The following is a 12,162-nucleotide window of genomic DNA, read 5'->3' on the forward strand; positions in this document are numbered from 1 at the left end:
TAAATGCCAGGACCCCCGACTTTTTGACCCTTCATCTTGACTTTTAACCATATGCAGCTCTTATTGATTTAAAGGTCTATGTGAGTACCGGCTCTTCCTCATGGTCACCATTTCATTCTGATCCACAAATACGTCTCCAGTGCCTGCCCCGTGCTACGCACCGGGCATACAGTGGGAGATACAACACATCTGACATCTGCTCTCCTGCTGCTTCCTGCCTCGTGGGACACAGAGATTAGATAACTTGTCAAAAGGACAAACGTAGATTCTAGGTGGTAGTAAGTGCAAGGAGAGAATATAGTAGGGACCTCATTGCACTCGGGCTTCTGGGAAGTCAGCCCAGAGGTGAGCGGATACAGACAAGTAGAAAGAGGGGCAAAGAGGCCACTGGGCAGAGAGAGAATCCTTTCCCAAGGCTCCAAGGAACTGAGAGGAGGCCAGAAGCAATGGAACCAGGAGAAGAGCAGCCACGGCAGCAAGATGGGGCCGGAGAGTGGCAGGGCTCCATCATGCCAAGGCTTGCAGGCCATATGAATGGCTTTCGTCTTCAGTCTCAACGAGATCACAGATCATTCAGCCACAGGGCCTCAGAGAACAGGGATCACGTCTCACCAGGAGCCGCTTGATTAAGTCCTCGAGTTGGATGAACAGAGAAACGAATGCTTTCAAAGCTTCCGTTGGCAGCCTGCCCTGTGCGTGCAAGGCTGTCGGGCTGCCGGTGTCTGTGATAACTGCACAGTAATGCACGGATTGTGGGAGCGATTCTCTTACTCTGGTGGATGAGTCTCAAATGGTACACAAACCCTGCAGGGGCTCCTATTCCTACTTGTCAGGTGAGGAAACTAGGACTCAGAAACTAGAATTTGCCAAACGCAGTCCCCGCTCTATGCCACTATTTTAGACACTCCGAATTTGAAAAGGTCGGGCTGTGTGACACGTGTGGGCACCACACGCGAAGCGTGGCTTAGGGCTGAAGGCAGGGGATTCGTGTCTGTGGTTCCCCTTCAGGGAATCTTTGCGCTGTTTAGGAAGATGCCGGAACCTATGAGCCACAAGACGGCCTCAAAAGAGTCTTTTAGGGGATTCTCATACTGCTCACTCCTAAGCCTCAGTCCACCTCACCAAACTTGGTTTTGGACAAGACAAAGCTCTACTGCCCTGGGGTTATGCCACTGCGGGTAGCGCCATCTTGGTAGTTAATACTAAGTCACCTTATCCGGAAAGGCGGGGTCCTGCTCCAAGACCTGTGGAGTAAATTTGGTGGCCATCTACCTGGTAGGAGCACGGACTCTCTATGACCAGTCGCTGCCTCCAACCTTATCTGGCACACACTCTAACTGCTGCCCGAGGGGTGCCCGTCGAAACCCAACCACAAGACCATCGACTGCCATGTGGTCACCGGGCAGCACCCTGCCAGCACCCCGCACCACACGACTCAAGTGCACATGGAGGTCGACTCTGAGATCAAGACCTATGACGGCACCGTCTAAGCTTCGTCGTTTATTAAGTCATCTGTTGTGAAGGCCCGCAATCAATACCGTCCTGTAAGGCGCTTCAGACACAGAGGATGGTTTTGGGTGACCCTTTCACAGCTCGCACGGGAGATGAAGTAGTGTGAGCTTCCAAGTTCATCCGTTGGGTTGCTTTCTTATTTCTGTTAAAAGTGCACATAGGACGGTGACACATAACGTTTCCACGTCCCACCGACTTACGGAGTTCCTATGTTAAATGTACATCAGGAGTTAAAAATCTGTTTTATTTAACTTTGCAGAGTCAAGGAAAATAAGTTCAGCTTGATTTAGCTAAATCGAGGTGCGTCAGTGCAGAAAAGTATTTATATCTGAATAAACATCCTCTACGCTCAGACCTGCAGAAACCAGCACACATCCACACTTAACACACATCCACACACAGTGTTCACAAACAGGCAAAATGTCGACACACTTTGTCATATTTACGTAAAGCTACTACGCATGTAGAAAACACAACACCTGAAGAATGCATATACGAACACGCACACACGTGCACACACACACAGATGCTGCTTCTGAAAAAGAGGAGCTGTGTAAGACAACAGAACATTGCATCTACTCATATGGCTAAATCTGGATAATGCAAGCAAAGGGTATTTTTAAACATTTTTTTTTAAACTCTCAGTATAAATTATCCGACAGGCTGATTCTCCACAGCCTCAAGTTCTTCATTTTATTTTTGTAACCTCTGATTTTGCTTTGGCTTTTCTGAAAGGCTTTTATTTACTCAGGGCACACACAGAGATTGTATACACACCTTCACCATGAACGGTAGCCATGCATAGAACACACACACGCACACACACACACACACACACGCATGGTGTGGACCTGGAAGCTATTTACCATCACACAGGAAGCTAAAGCCCCTTACACTTTTCTGACCATCCAAGAGACAGCAATTACCCCAGATTATCAGACCAACAATGACATGCCATGTAGAGAGAGACACTGAGCCAACTCTGCGTCCCAAAGACTGGCATATTCAAGTACACTTAGGACATTAATAGCAATTTACGTGCCATCACTGAGACAAAGCCACAAAGGCGCCACTGGCAGCCTCTTATTTTGAAGCCTGTTATTTGTGGGAGTTACAGGCTATAATCACAACAGAAACTTTCAAAACCCTTATCTTCTGTGACGCACCAAATCTATTTCAGAGTCATAATTGCTATGTCACCGGAGAGTTTGCTGCTTAATGCACTCAAATGCCATTTAGTGTTTGCAGGGTCATTACAGCTCACAGAAGAGGGGGGTGGATACGGTGGGAAGCTGTAGGGGAGAATGCAGACAGAGGACGTTGAGGGGAATGTGCTAGAATGGGGCACTAATTTATTTAAGGAAGGGTATTGTTGTTTTGAGAATTCCACTTACAGAAATGAGAACAAGGGCTTGAAAACAACCTATGGACTGGAGAATTCAGAATTCATGGGTCCCCCCCTGAGATCTTCTGTGGATGCTGGGGAGTGGCCTCTTTTCTTCTGGGATTCTCAACCAGGTGCGAGAGTGGGTTGATTTTTTAAAGTTTAATTTTTTTTTTCCCTTTTACATTGTTCCAGAAACCTCCGCAGTGGGAGTCTTCCATTGGTGCTGTGGGCTTGGGAATCTGACCTGGCTTTTCTGTATGTGCTCTGATATGGAACCACGAGGGCAGAGGGGGACAGCGCCGGTGATGTGTCAAAATTCAACAGCCCAGAAGAATGTGCTCCCTCACAGGTGGCAGGAGAAGATACCAGGAGACTGATACGGCAGCCAAACTACCAGAAAACAGCCTGTCACTCAGAAGACCATGTTTTAGACCTAAGTCGAGCTAAGGTCATAAGAAAGCTTGTTAAATGTCTGTAGCTTTCTTTCTTCATCCGGGGTACAAACTAGCCAAGGACTTACTCGGCAAATCCTAATACTTCCGGTAGGATTAGGGTAAACTGTCCAGGAACATTTGACTGATTAATATATCTCTAGGTTTTCCAAGAAAACTCTCGGGTTCTACTTGATAGCCCTGAGTTCTTTCATAGACTAGAAATATAGAAAATGGTAAGTGAATTCAGATTGCAGGGTTATTATTATTATTATTTTTTAAAGATCAACACCAGTATCACTTATAGATTTGCCTTTAGTTTTCCTAGGATAAAAATCCACCTTTCACGCTGAAGAACTTTCCACAGAAACAAGACAGAATGAGACCTGGAGCCTTATTCCACAAGAGCCCTCTTCTGCTGAGAAATAAGAGTTCTATTTTCTACAGGTTGGAAAAGTGCACGATGGGATAATAACCTTCTTGTATAAAAGTTCTTAGAAATCGATACAAAAAGATGAACATTTCATACAAGGCTAACAAATGAAAGACGTTCAATCTCACTAGTAATCAAAGAGATACAAATTAAATTAAAATAAAAATGAGATGCCGTTTTATAGTTTGATAATTGACAAAGATTAAAAAAACTGCTAAGACACTGTTCCTGAGAGTGAGGAAGAAGGAATGATCGTAAACTGCTGCTGGGAAACATACATGCATAGAAGTTTCCAGAAGAAAAATTTGCCATACATCACCACGGCCTTAGACTAGTTCATATCCTTCGATCTGGCAATTCCATTTCTAGGAATTTACTCAAGGAAATAACAGAAAATATACAGTGAGTCTTCTGTAGTATGATGTTTACCACAGTGTTTTTAATAATAGTAAAAAAAAAAAAAAAGGAAAAGAAAACAGCTTGCATGGTCCACTGTACAGATTGATTAAGTAAATTATGGACTTTCCCTATAATAGACTCCTGTGTGGTTATTAAAATTATGTTTGAGAAGAAATGTTTAGTGATACGGAAAATATTCATAATATATTTTTAGTCAAATAAGTAGGTTACAAAATGATACGTTCGATATGATCATAGCTTTTCTACACCTACACAAAACATACTTACACACAAAATGCTAGAAAGCTGGAGAGCAAAAAGTTAGCAGTAACTTCCTTCCATGTGATTTTCCTGCATTCTCCAAATTTTCTATGCTAAATATTAATTTTTAATCAGAAAATAAAAAGTAAATGCAGGAGCACCTGGGTGGCCCAGTTGAGCGTCCAACTCTTGATTTCGGCTCAGGTCATGATCTCACAGTTCATGGATTAGAGCCCTGCATCAGGCTCTGCACTGTCGGCATGGAGCCCGCTTGGGATTCTCTCTCTCCCTCTTTCTCTGCCCCTCCCCTGCACTTTCTCTGTCTCAAAATAAAATAAATAAATGTTAAAAAAAAAAAAGTAAATGTAAAATTTAGACAAAACATGTGCGGGAAAGTCCACATCTGATTTAGGTCTTTGTCTTGTGTGTTTGAAAGGTCTTGGCCAACCTCCAGAGCTCACTGGAAAACAAACCAGTGCAATCAATGGTCAAATAAATATAGGTCAGAGGCCTTTCTTAGATGGAGGGAAGTAGGACTCTTGCTTAGAGAAGAGAAAGTTATCAAATGACTTCCAAACTCTCTTCAAAACATAACTACCTGTGAAGAATGTTAATCAGTTGTGTTTCCCTTGCCACAAAAAATAAGGTCAAAGAAGGCGAAACATAGCAATCAACTTAGATGAGATGCAGAGTTGCTTGATTTTCCCTGCCCTAATGCCCAATGCAGTAATGGGTAATAACCGATTCCAAGAAAATGCTTGCCAATCAAATGAATGGGCAAACGAATGAACTGTGGATCAAGCTCAAGGCCACAGAGACAACACCTGTCCCAGAAGAAAGAGAAGTTGGAGGTAAAGGATACATTCTAGGCTGTGATAAATGGGAAGCAGGATGAGGAGCGGGGGGGGTGGGGGGGGAGAGGAGGAGGGGGGGAGGGGGAGATGAAGAAGAAGAAGAAAAAGAGGAAGCAGGAGCAGCCATTTTCGTGTGTGGGAGAGACATTCTGAACAACAGAAACACAAAAATACGTGTGTTTGTGGGCAAGCAGAAGATCCAGTCACAGGCCTTCTTGCTGGTTTAAAAATAAATAAAGGGAAAGGGAAAGGGAAAGGGAAAGGGAAAGGGAAAGGGGAAGGGGAAGGGGAAGGGGAAGGGGAAGGGGAAGGGGAAGGGAAAGGGAAAGGGAAAGGGAAAGGGAAAGGGAAAGGGAAAGGGAAAGGGAAAGGGAAAGGGAAGAAGAGAAACGTCCTGACTACAGGTTCAAGGATACTCCATGCAAAAAGCATGCATTAAGCACCTACTATGTACCATGCCTGAATTGAAGGCTAGGATACAAAACTAGGGTCCTTCTGTTTAGAAATCAGGGGACCTAGAGAGAAAGAAAAGCAATCAGAAAAGGACTCCCATTACAACCCAGTGAGCTAAGTACTACGTAGATCCAGTCTGCAGGGACGGGGAAGTCCTTCTAGGAGAAGATAACTCTGAGCTAAATCTTTTAAATTGAGTGGGATCATGAGATCCTTGTCCAATGCCATAGATTCTGGGCTATGGATTCTATCGTTTGAGAATTTTAATCGGTAGGAATTGCCTGTAGGAAAGACCAAACTCAGGACAAGGTGCGGACAGACGGGACATTTACAGCACCAGGCACTTGCAGAGCCCGTAGTCTACGTGGGAAGCGCCAGGCCAGGTACTTGAGATTTTCAACAGCGAAATCAATCACGCTGGAAAAGGAACAGGAACGGATACCTACACGTCTGTTTTGCTCACCTTCCGTTCTGTTGTTGTGATTGTTCTGATGCCTGGTTTTGCCTCCCTCTGAACATTTTTTGTTTCCATTTGGAAATGTCCTACTTGTTTTAATAAACTTGAATTAAATAAGATAATGCATATAAAGTGCCTAGCACATGAGAAGTCAGTAAGTGTTAGTTATTAATACAATTATTAACTGTCATTTTAGCCTGTTAATTTTCTATCCTTAGTGTTTTTTAATTGTTCTTTAATTTATGGCTTTATACCACTTCCTTATTTTATTACCACTTGATCTGTTTTATAATCTTTGTAAGTATGTTCTTAGCTGATGTTATTTATTTTAACTACTCATCCTAGCTTATTTTATGTTTTTATTGTTCTCTTTAGTAATTGTGTTTCCTAATTGCTTTAACTTTCACTTTGCCACTTCACATGCAATTTCCTCTTTCTCCCACCATTTTGTTCCTCCTGTTGGTTCCCCTGTCGTTCGTTAGTATACTCTTCCTTCCTGATTCTGTTCTTCTTTCCTCGCTCTTTTTTAAAGAATTTTTCTTAATGGAAGTATAGTTGGCATATTTCCTAACTCTTTGAATTTACTATTTGTCACTCTTTTTTATATTTAAATTTTTAAAGTTTTACTCCTATTCTACTATCCTTGTACTTTGTTGCATTTAGTTTTTAATGTACTGAAAATGCCAAGTGTTCAGTGTCAACAAAGAGGAGGGACGGTCCCGATAGAGGTCGCGGCAAAGCAAGGTGATCTCTTCTTATCCTTCCTGTTGGTCCAGGAGAGACCGTTACTTCTGTAGTTGTTCCCCCAGTTTCTTTTTTTTTTTTTTTTAGTGTTTATTTATTTATTTGGGGGAAAGAGAGCAAGCAGGGGAGGGGCAGAGAGAGAGAGAGAGAGAGAGAGAGAGAGAGAGACACACACACACACACAGAATCCGAAGCAGGTTCCAGGCTCTGAGCTGTCAGCTCAGAGCCCGATGCGGGGCTCGAACCCACGAACCGTGAGATCATGACCTGAGCTGAAGCCAGACACTTAACTGACTGAGCTACCCAGGTGCCCTTTCCTCAGTTTTTTTTTTTTTCTTAACGGTAATCTTCCCCCTCTAAAGCCATTATTTAACATGGGTAAGCTACTGAGGTAACAGGCTAAAATTTCCTCTTCTTCTATTTTACTGTCCCCAAGTTAAAAAAAAAAAAGATTTCTCTTGATTTCATATCTAGATTCCTCCAACAGTCTTGCCATCTATTTTAACAAACCACCCAATTTCTCCATGAGGAGACCCTGGGCCTAAAGTTTCTGCTCTCTCTCATGTATGATCACTGGGTCCCTGGCTAAGTTGGTTAACCCGATAGGACACAACAGCAGAGACATATAGGCCACATCCAGGGAAGGACTTTCTATGTGATTTTTAGATTTAATTTTAGTAAGAGAACCAACTGGTCTTAAGCATTCCATGTGCCACCCAAAAAAGGATACATAACAATAGTCATAACTGAGTTCTCATTCTTTTCCCTATCAGCCAGGCTCTAAAATATTTATGACCAGGAAACGTAACAGATTCTCTGAGCGGGAGGATCGTGCCAATTTCCTTTACTTAACATAAGAACTAGAGGTTCAAGACTCCCTCTGGACAGAGGGAAAGAACAGAGGCCTTGGAGTCACTTGGCCGGGTCCACATCCAGGCTCTAGCCCTTTCTGGCTGTTGGATCTTGAGGAAATGACTTCATCTCTCTGTCTGTTTTCTCATCCACGAAATGGAGAAGAGAGTGTTAATGAAAACACTAGACTATATCAGGACACACACTAAGTGTTCCAAGTTAGTATTCTCAGTATAGATATTCATGTAAGGTCAGGTTTGCCTCAGAACTTTAAGTGTGGAGTTAGCTGTGCCTTGGCTCTCTTGCCCCTCGGAAAGGGCACAGAGTGTTCAGTAGATCTCTATGACTCCCAGCTCTGGCATGAGAGGGGCCTGGAGCTTCTCTCCTCCGGGTTTCACCCCCTCCGGTTATCCCCTTAGTCTCGGGGTTGGCAGAAGATGGGCTTGCACACTCCCGCGACAGGTCACTTTCCCTAAGGAGGAATAATTTTGGACGGATGTGAGGCTTTGAAAGATAATAGGTTTGTATACATTTGGCTTCTGAACTGGACTTCAAGTTAAGGGGGCTAGAGAAGAAAAGGGAGAAAAAGGCAGAAGAGGGGATCTATAAAAGCTTCTAAGCGAGGAAATCCACTATAATTTTCAAATATCATTAGTGTCTGTTTTTATGTATTTCAAAAGTTTTAATTATGGAAAAGGGAACACAAGTCCCTTTAAAAGCAGTGATATCAAGTCCGAACCTAAGGCAGGTGTCGAATAAAGCATCCAATTTGATGTAAGGTGGACTTCTTAGCAGAGTCTGACTCTCAGGTCAAGCGAGGGGGCGAGTGGTGGCGAGGGAGACATCTGATGGGCTGGAGAAACACAGACTATTCTATGGGCAATTTGTGCTCTGTCCTTCTTTTTCCTTTGTTTTTGTTTTTGTGGACTATCAGAAAGGGACAGACACAAGAAAGTAAGGGCAGTAAACTTCTATGCAAATGTACTATAGTCAAAGCTCAAAAAAACGTACACTTCTTCTCTGCACACTTAAGTGTGTAAAATTTTACCTTGAAAGAGAGAAAAAAAAAACTGTGATCAAATAGTGAACTCTAGTTAATGATACACATACCAGTAATGTTTATTTAGGAAAACCTGTGCTGCTGTCTACAATTTACTTTGAAATGCATCAGAAAAAACAAGCTGAGGGGTGCTTGCGTGGCTCCGTCTGTTAAATGTCCAACTTTGGGCTACGTCATGATCTCACCAGTCCTGAGTTCGAGCCCCGCGTCAGGCTCTGTGCTGACAGCTCAGAGCCTGGAGTCTGCTTCAGATTCTGTGTCTCCCTCTCTCTCTCCCCGTCCCCCACTCACACTCTCTTTCTCTCAAAAATAAATCAACATTAAACAAAAGAAAAAAAGAAAAAGTAAGCTGGATTGGTAGATGGACAGAAGGATGCAGACAAGGACAGATATATGATGAAGCCAGCAGAGTGAAATCCTGATGACAGAATTATAGGTGGTAGGTATACTGGTTTTACTGTCAAATTCTTCCAACTCTTCGTATGCTTGAAAAACTTGAAAATAAAACATTGGAGGAAAATTTAAAAGTAATATCCTTAATGCAAGGAAAACAACATAATCCCTTCTCGTGGGTGAATCCTAAGCAGCATTTAAATGTGCTCCTTGCTAGAGCAGAACTTCTCAAACTTCACGTGCTTAGGCATCACCGGGGAATCTGATTAAAGCACAGAATCTGATTTAACAGTCTTGGTGGGGCCCGAGCTCACAAGGTCCTGGGCAATGCCAAGGTTGCTGATCTGAGGGCCATGCTTTGAAGAGGCCAGCAGGTCAGGGAGGAAGGAACAGCTCAGCAGCGGCCACCAGAGAAGGCTCTGGGCACCTGGGGAATGTGAAACAGAAATGAGACCTCCTATAAGCTCCAAACGGTTTTTGGATGTAAAGAAAGGGTTCAAGAGGAGTTCAAAGACACGTCCTGCTTAGGCTTGAAAATGATCAGGTTAGATGAACTAATGGCTGCCAGAGTTGAAAATTACTGCAAATAGAGCCATAATAAATGTGCCGTCTATATATTTACATTTTAAATCTCCCTCCATATTATTTCATTGTTTAAAGCATATTATGCTAATCGCAGTTAACTTCTTGTGCACGGTTAATTTTTAATACAGTTCTATTTACATTAGGAAAGGCTTATTTAAGCAGAAAGCATGTTTTTCTGGGCTCTGTGTCAGGAAGTCTCCTGTTTTCACGGCATGGCTGCTGATTCAACACTATCATCCCACCTTTGGTGGCTACTCCGTGACTCGCAGGGCATCTAGAATGTTCTGTGCAATATGGTAGCCGCTAGCCACACGTGGCTATTTAAATTGCAATTAACTCAAATTAGATACAGTTAAGAATTTGTTTTTTCAGTCACACTAGCCATATTTCAAGTGCTCAACAGCCCTGCGTGGGTCATGGTTAACTTATTGGACAGCACTGAAATAGAAGCAGGGATGGAATGAGATGAACTCCGAGCCTTTCTAGGGTTCTGTGACTTTGCAGAGTGCAAGAACCATGTCTTATGATGATGGATATTAGAAGGTTCTCAACAAACATTTGTTTAATAGAGCATCTATTCATTTATTTAGTTATATGGTTAGTTGTTCTAGACTCAAATCAGTCCCCTGCCTTCTGCCTTATTCTCTAAGTGCAGAATATAAACATCGAATATTTAGAGAGATGGAAAAAAATTTCCTCAAACTCAAATAGAGTCAAATAGAGATTTTGAAGTAGAGATTTTTTTAAGGTACCAAATCTTAAAATAACAACTGGATTATCTAAGACACAGGTCTCACATTTTTGTCTGAAAACAAGCTAAGACCATGGAACTCCTTCCCACCAGGCAAGGAGCCATCAGCAGTTATCAATGCCAATGTTTCCCACGATTAAATTCAGGCAATTTAATTAGCTTAATTTTTACTGAATCCGGCCACTTTCAGGAGCAACTGCAAAACCAAACTGTCCTTTTGAGGTTGTGATTTTTTTCTTTATAGAGCAGACAGCGGGACCGACTTGAGTCTGGAAAAACTGACCAGATTCTAGCCCAAGGATAGCATGGCGATGGGGCCAAATGTGGGCCCGACTGGACAGGATGCTGTAAACTACCAATTCCAACGAAAACAGCATGGTGTACATTGTCATCTCACAGACGGGACTCTTTTCAAAAAGACAAATTTCTCTTTAATTTATAGCTCTAAACGATTTCCCTTCCAGTTGTATTTTCCTGGAAATGGGGAAATACCATGTTTTCTAAGTAGCATATGATACTGGGAGAGGCCACAGACATCTAGCTCAGTTGTCCTTTTTAGAGTTCAGGAAACTGAGTCCTATCGAGGGAAAGCGATTTGTCCACGGTCACACAGGCGGAAAGCGGCAAAAACAGAATACACGCACACACACACACACACACAACCACACACACTATGGATGTGATCTTGCTTGGAACTAGGTTTGAGACCAAGAGATTCCTCCGTGACTACTCCTACAGAGAGATAAGGAGTGTCTAGAACAAAGGATATGTATTACAAGACCACGGTATGGAGGAAGGTAGATTTCTTAAACTATGCTGGTTGGTCTTGGGTCCGTCTGTTCTGCTGTAGAACTCACTTTCAGATTCTCTTTCCTAAAATTCAGAGTAGACTGGCTCCCTTGTTCGAGTGTTCCAAGAACAGGAAACCTGGTCACAAAGTGCTGAATGACACTGAAAACTAAAACATGTGCTGACAGGCATCAGGATTTTACATAATCTAGGTACAGGCTTTCCCCAACCTGACCTGGATATAATAGGATGTCGTCTCATTTGCCAAGGTCAAAAATACTGACTTATTTATTGGATGGATGGATGGATGAACGGACAGATGCACGGATGAATACATGAACACATGAGTGCATGAGTAAGGATGCCACTGGACAATTTGGACTCATTCGTTTTCTGTACCTTTAAGGGCTTTCTCCTGGCCACGGAGAAAAAACAATGGATGCCTAGGACATTACAATATTAAGATATTTGTTTTTGCTTCTCCAACTATTGTGGGCTCAAATAAAATGCTTTTCCCTTCTCAAATGCTGAGCTGATATGGTATTAAGGTTTAAAGGCCTCATCAGATAAGAAACTAAAGGGGCTGCCTCTGTTTCCTTTTGACTCTGCCATAAAAGAAAGCCAGGCTAGAAGCTTCTGGAAGGCAGGAGTCCATCTACCTCATTCCTGCTGCCTTCAAACCCTCCAAAGACTGGTTCACCATGTTCAGACCTGTTGATTCTCATCACTCCCTTCACCCTTCCAGCCTGGGCCTGTTCACTGGCCCCCTATCGCAGCATCAGAAGGTACCCGAAGGCAGGT

General features: G+C 42.9%; 1 protein-coding gene and 1 long non-coding RNA gene across 10 annotated transcripts in view; one reads left to right on the forward strand and one right to left on the reverse strand.

The window, feature by feature from the left end:
- PBX1 (PBX homeobox 1) overlaps window positions 1-12,162 on the reverse strand; it is a 329,073-nt gene that overhangs the window by 46,334 nt on the left and 270,577 nt on the right. The window lies entirely within an intron of this gene.
- Window positions 2,664-4,210, forward strand: LOC132686585 (uncharacterized). Its single transcript, XR_009613798.3, has 3 exons — window positions 2,664-3,030; window positions 3,495-3,566; window positions 3,650-4,210. It is a non-coding gene; the product is annotated as an uncharacterized LOC132686585 (long non-coding RNA).

This window comes from Panthera onca, chromosome F1, assembly GCF_046562875.1.
Source record: "Panthera onca isolate mPanOnc1 chromosome F1, mPanOnc1 haplotype 2, whole genome shotgun sequence".
NCBI lineage: Eukaryota > Metazoa > Chordata > Mammalia > Carnivora > Felidae > Panthera > Panthera onca.